Source organism: Taurulus bubalis, assembly GCF_910589615.1.
Source record: "Taurulus bubalis genome assembly, chromosome: 3".
NCBI classification, from domain to species: domain Eukaryota; kingdom Metazoa; phylum Chordata; class Actinopteri; order Perciformes; family Cottidae; genus Taurulus; species Taurulus bubalis.
The window spans coordinates 390,001-396,616 of NC_136591.1; positions in this window are offsets into that span (position 1 = coordinate 390,001).

The window sequence follows — 6,616 nt, forward strand, 5'->3', positions numbered from 1 at the left end:
ACACCACAGAGCCATCCCAGTTCATCTTACTGGTACAGAACACACCACAGAGCCATCCCAGTTCATCTTACTGGTACAGAACACACCACAGAGCCATCCCAGTTCATCTTACTGGTACAGAACACAGGAAACAATCCAGTCATCAGGATTTCTTTCTACAAGAGATAAACAACGAGCAACATGAAGATTATAGATGAAAACAAAACAGAGATTTTAATTGAAGGGAATGTTTGCAGAAGTAAATATGTTGAGTAAACCACTATATATATATATATATATATATATATATATATATATATATATATATATATATATATATATATATATATATATATATATATATAACCTGAGCAAGGCGACGGAGAAGAGAGGCTGTGAAATGGCGATGGAACAAAGGGGAAAGAAAGGAGTGTCTTGGTCTCCCAGACAGAAGCCTGATGCCCTTTCAGGTTCAAACGCCACTTCAACCACGAGCTTTTCCTCCAACACATGAGACAAGAGGCACAGAATCCTGCAGCCTTTAATCCAGACGCTCTGCGCTTGTGTCGGCAGAGAGGCTGGCGGAGCACTGAGGGGGAAACTAACCAGCAGCAGCCAGACTCTTCATGAAACTACAACAGACTCCTCTCTTAATTAAACTCCTCAACACAGACTCCTCTTATTGAACTGCGTGTGTGTGTGTGTGTGTGTGTGTGTGTGTGTGTGTGTGTGTGTGTAGTCAGCAGTCCTCTCTGCCACAGCGGCGAGACAAAAACTCCTCCAGCGGCCTAAAGAGAGACAGAGTGGCATGTGTCACAATAGGAGGATTCTGCCTTCAGAATAAAAGCATGCATGCACACTAACTACTGGTCACAATAGGAGGATTCTGCCTTCAGAATAAAAGCATGCATCCACACTAACTACTGGTCACAACAGGAGGACTCTGCCTTCAGAATAAAAGCATGCATCCACACTAACTACTGACCGGCAGTACTGCAGAGCTACCAACTCTCACGGTTTCTTTTGCATGTTTTCACACGCACTCACACCACACAACCAATTTCTCACGGCAAAAAAAAGAAATTCTGATTTTGGGCCGAGGCGCGTTCGTTCCTTTTCTAACTCCCCGACGATAGATGGCGCTAAGGAGCGCATCTGTAAACCTATTTGCTGCATAGACATCCTATTTACCCCAAAGAGTCCCGTTAGCAACAGAAGAAGATCTTCAAACAGACACAACCGCGGGAGAAACTCAGGAGGAGCAGAGACTAAGGCAGACCTGGGCATCTGACGGCCCGCGGCTCTCCCAGTCTGGCCCGCGTGAGGTCAATCAAAAATGAAAAATAAATAAATAAGGTTCACGCCATGAATGCAATACAAACGGCACTGCTTTTACTTTGAAGGCGATTTATTTATGTGCGCGCGCGCTTACGCAGCCTCACTACGGGCAGTGTTGCCGACTTGGAGACTGAAGTGAAAGAGTATTGTTCTGCAGTTTCTGTCGCGAGACCCCGCCTCCCAAGGAGCCTCGCGCTGCAGTCTCCGCCTCCAGATTGAACATTAATCGCGCAAAGCCGCCGCGGATGTGACCTGCGGTCTGATCCACCATGGCAGAGCACTTTAAGTCAGGATCTTCACTCTTCTCTCAAAGAGGAGAACGTTCCTCACATGAGGAAAGATGCTCAGAAGATGTTGGTTCTCTTTGGATCAGGGGCGTCTCTAGGATTTTGACTCATCTGGGGCTTAGCCCAGATGAGTGAAGCAGCGAAATTTTTAGACATAGAAACACTCTCCACATACCCTAGAGGTACCTGCTCTTCTGGACTGAATTGAGGCATTTTATGGTTACCAGTTAATACCAAATAGGCTAGCAATTTTCACAAACTTCCTTCAATAGCCTAGGCACAAAAATACCCCATTCATCATGTTGAACATACCAACAGCAACTATTCAGCAACAGTACACATTGAGATGTTTAATGAACCATGCATCTTGTCATGTACAGCATTTACATTGTTTTACTTTGTACATGTAATGCTCTTTACATACTCATATGTATTTATTCTTTACATATTCTTTAACATTATGTAACATAACATACTCTTTAACATAATATTTGTAACTCTTACAGGTCTGTTTATTGTACTTAACTTTTACTAATGTACTCTTTACATTTTTTTTCCTTGTTCATTTATCTTTAGTTTTGCTTTAAACATTTGTCTTGTACAGTATATCTGTCTTAATTTGCACTCTACACTTGACTTTACTTCTTTCTTCAGTCATCATGTACAATTAGGTTTCCGCAATAACTCTTAGTCTATACTTACTGTCTTTGTTCATTTCTTGTTTGTAACTTTTTACTTTCACTCTACACTTGCCTTTCTTCATTCTCAGTTGCTATCTGTTTCTTCCTCATTTCTTTGTCCTTTATGCATAAGTGCGTATCTCCTTGGTGTGGCTTGGGCGAACCGGTCAATGACGTCACCATGATCTAAGCCACAAAGGACATCCTTCTCGATAGCTTAACATAGCCAAATGATGTAGCCTGTCCTGGCCCATTGTTCTCCTTAGCCAGGTGTGGAGACGGCGCAATACACTGAATGAACGCTCACAAGTGCAACTAGTGACAGGTATTGTCAAAGCTGCTTGGAGCACTGGACTCAAGGTGGGGAACATATCTGGGTGAAGAAGCTTGTAAATACTGCCCATGTCTGACACGGCACCTTCTCTCTTCTGTCTGGTAATGAACTGCTTTGCTACTAGGATCTCCTCTTTTTTCACTGACATTTTGTAGTGTGTCGCAATGAGGTCTAGGGAATCCTCAGAGAAAAAGTCATCGGACGCTGAGTTACAAGCTTGGATGCCTTTCATAAGTCCTGCTCCCACATCAGAAAACCGGCTGTTCAACTCGGCTAGCATACGGTCAAGGCATGGATAGAACAGGCATTGCTTCAATTGGTCTTCTGTGCCCAGTTGAACCCGTGCATCCAAGGTGGACTCTACAGTGAAGTCCTCCATTCTCCTCTGCTTGTGTCTGCGTCCAGTTAGGCTCTGTATTATATTATTGGCAGCACAAATGTTTTTTGCTTCATTGAATAACTTGTCAGCCATTTCATCCGTTTGCATGGATTTTAGTGTGTCTTGCACCGCATCTTTGAAGACTGTTGCCTGGGCCAAGTCCACAGAATCCTTCTGGAGGTACACGTGCAGCCCCTCTGTAGTTGACAGCATACTCCTGAACATGACTAGCAGATAGACAGTGGAAAGCCTGGACAATTTCGACAGTAGTCCGACACCTAGAGGTGTTGCACTCTCTTCCAGGCACTTCAAGACAGCTTGCAGATTGTCAAGCATCGCTTTTACTGACTTAACCTGACATGCCCATCGGGTTTTAAACAGCTGGAGAAGTTTGCTTGTTCTCAAGCCCAGGAGCTTCTGGACAGCAGAGAATTTCTGATGATTTACGATTGATACACTGAAGTATCTATATACACTCTCTAATGTTTCAAAGAGTTCACTGGCTTCTTGCACAGCCTTACATGTGTGGCAGAGAACCAGGTTCAGTTAGTGAGCATTGCAGTGAATGTACACAGCTTCTGGATGTTTCTCTTGAAAGCGGGTTTGAACACCACTAATCGAACCACTCATAACGGACGCTCCATCGTAAGCTTGGGCAACACAAAGGAGGTCATTCAGGCCATTTGATTTCAATACTTGTTCAATCGCATTTGTGATTGACTCTGCATTGAATCCCTGAAGGTTGCAAAGTTCAAGCAGGCGCTCTTTAACTGTGCCATCAGCTGCGACATAGCGGACACAGACAGCAAAGCTGTTCTACATGGCCATCTCTTGCCTCATCTGCCATCACTGCATACATTTTGGATGTCTTGATCTCTTCCACTATGCTTGCCGTGACTGCATCAGCGCAACATTTTATCATGCAATTTTGCGAGTTAGGAGCAAGGTATGTAGAATGGGAAGGGGCCTGATAGTTTTGGAGGAAGGGGTCAAATCTTTCCAATAGCTTCATAACTTCTAGAAAGTTCCCCTGATTATCACTGTCAGCATTTTCACGGTGACCCCGGAAAGTGATCCCTTGTTTGCTTAAAAAGCTAGTCACTTCCACAATACGCCGCATGTACTCCCTCCTTTCATTAATCTGGGCAACATTTCCCACATTCATTTGGTCAACAACATCACCTTCTGTTAGTGTAGCTCTGTAATTGTTCCAGGCTAGGAGAGATGACTTGTGGACAGCACTTGCCTCATGCTCTCTGTAGCTATCCAAGGCCCTTTTCCAGTTCTTAAAGCCCTCCGTGTTGAGGAGAGCATCTTTGTTTGCTCTAAGGTTGAGTTTACCAAAGAGCCTACACGAGAAGCAGGACGAAGAATTAGCTTTGAGAATACTCTAGCCAGTCAAATGAATCAAACCATTGCTTCTGGAAAGACCGTTGCTGCTTCCCAAAACTGGTCGAGGGGTCTGGGTTGCTTTGGCCCCGTGTCTCGCGTCCCTAAATCATTCTTGCCTAACAGGCTCCCTGTCCCCCCTGACCTCGAGTCATCTGCATTGTCAAAAAGGGGGGAATGAGAGAAAATAAAGCTATGGCCTCACTCAAATTTTAGTTCCAAAGCCAATGAGCTATTGCTTAATCTTTACATAGCCTACACTACTCCTGCACAAGCATTGTCCTCGCTCTGGTCAGCAGCATCACTGGTAGCACCTCTGTCTGCTGAATCTGTTCTCATTTCTGAAAATGTACAAAATAATGTTAAGCCATAGCCTACTGTGAATTAAATTGTATAGTAAAGCTGATTCTGATCATCCTATTATTGCTTTTACAAATGTAAAACCTAACTGGGCTACTGAAAAATGACTTTCTAGAATGAAATTCTAATGTTCAATACTGTATAGAGATATTCTCCACATAGTCTACAGGTACCTGATCTTTCATTGTCCTCCCTTTGGTCTGCTGCAGGACCCCTGAACACATCCCTATCTGCTATCATGCCTGAAAATTAAATGTAAACATAATATTTTATAGCTTATTTATTAATATATGTATATCCTAGTCAATATTGGTATCCCGTTGCAATTAATTCAAATAATTATGGGCAAAGTTGCCACTACCTTATGGCATTTTCACATGCCCAAACCAGCAGCGGCAGTGCCATCTTGATTATCATCATCTGAGAAAAAGTGTGTTAAATTATTTTAAGAACACGATTGAAAACGATGCAATCCCATAACCACAGATCATCAAACAAATGACCCATTTTGAATTTAGTTAGCACCCATGTACAGACATTAGCTAGCTAGGAAACAACACCTCCCACACAGATCCCTGTCTGCTAGCTAGCTGCTATCATGCATGAAAAAGAAAATAAACAAGATGGTTCGACGCTATACCCTAACATTAACTTTAGCTACTTTCCCCTCCAGAAGAAGCCCAAGCTTAATTATTTTTAGGTACACAATTCTCACATAATACAATTGCATTTACAGACAGATGCTAATAATAACAGAACGTTTTTTTCCCCATGTAATCCCTCTAGTAGTTCCAGCTGCAACACTCTTTTTGAAATTATACATTTTTACATAATTTCTATTCCCATTACCTCTTTGATTCCTGACCACTTTTGGAGGGAAAAACATTGACATTTTTTTTGCGACATCTTGTTGTACTACACAAAGACAGCAGCTTGCTGTTGTCAAGTGCGCCTGCTGCCTGACGCTGCTGTTTTGGGTGAATGACGTCACGTGCGACCTGCAGGTGTTAACCACTTGTGTGCCAATATTTTATTTAACATTCCTGTAAAATTTGACGAAAAACACCTATCCAGGTATACCCAAAGTAAATTGCAAGCTGTACTTGAACTATTTGGAGTAAATGCATGGTCTTGGTCTCTTTTGAGAGGTAACAATCTGATGCTTTTTTCCCTCAATAGTCAGAATCACTTTAAGTGCTGCTGACAGTTATATGAGTTTGAACACACTAAAGTGTAAGGTTTTTATTTCCGTCTGAACATTTCTGTGCAAATAGATGCCTGTAGATGACTATAAATGGGACTTATGGACTGGAAAACACAATGGGACCATAGCCTGAAGCCTTTTCTAGTCTAAGAAAAAAGTTGATAACAATATCATAGAAAATGAACATTTTACACATGTTTTTCTAATGAAATGTCTCAGCGTTTTTCCATTTTGAGATTGAAAATATTCCTGATATATATACTATATACCTATTAAAAAGGCTTATAGTCTTGCAAACTTATAGAGGTACTATTCATATATACTACCAGTATTGCTGACACAGAGAAAATGAAGTATAAATGCATTTTTATGCTGATTCAATGACAGACTGAAGCTCTACAGCAGCTGTCTCTTCTCATCAAATTGAAGGCTGTTGGGATTATTTGCCCCCCCTCTTCCTGGTACTTGTTGTTTAGGGAATTTCATTGGCTGTACGAAACGCCTGTCATCTGAGCTGTACGACGTGACAGGCTTGATCCACGTAAGAAAATAGAGCCTAAACTTCAACGTAGCTTCTGGTTGGGTAATGTAGCCTGTCAGTCAGGACATGAAGCTCCTATTGGTTCAAGTGGGGATCCAATAGAAAGCTTAGATTTCGGCCGTCAG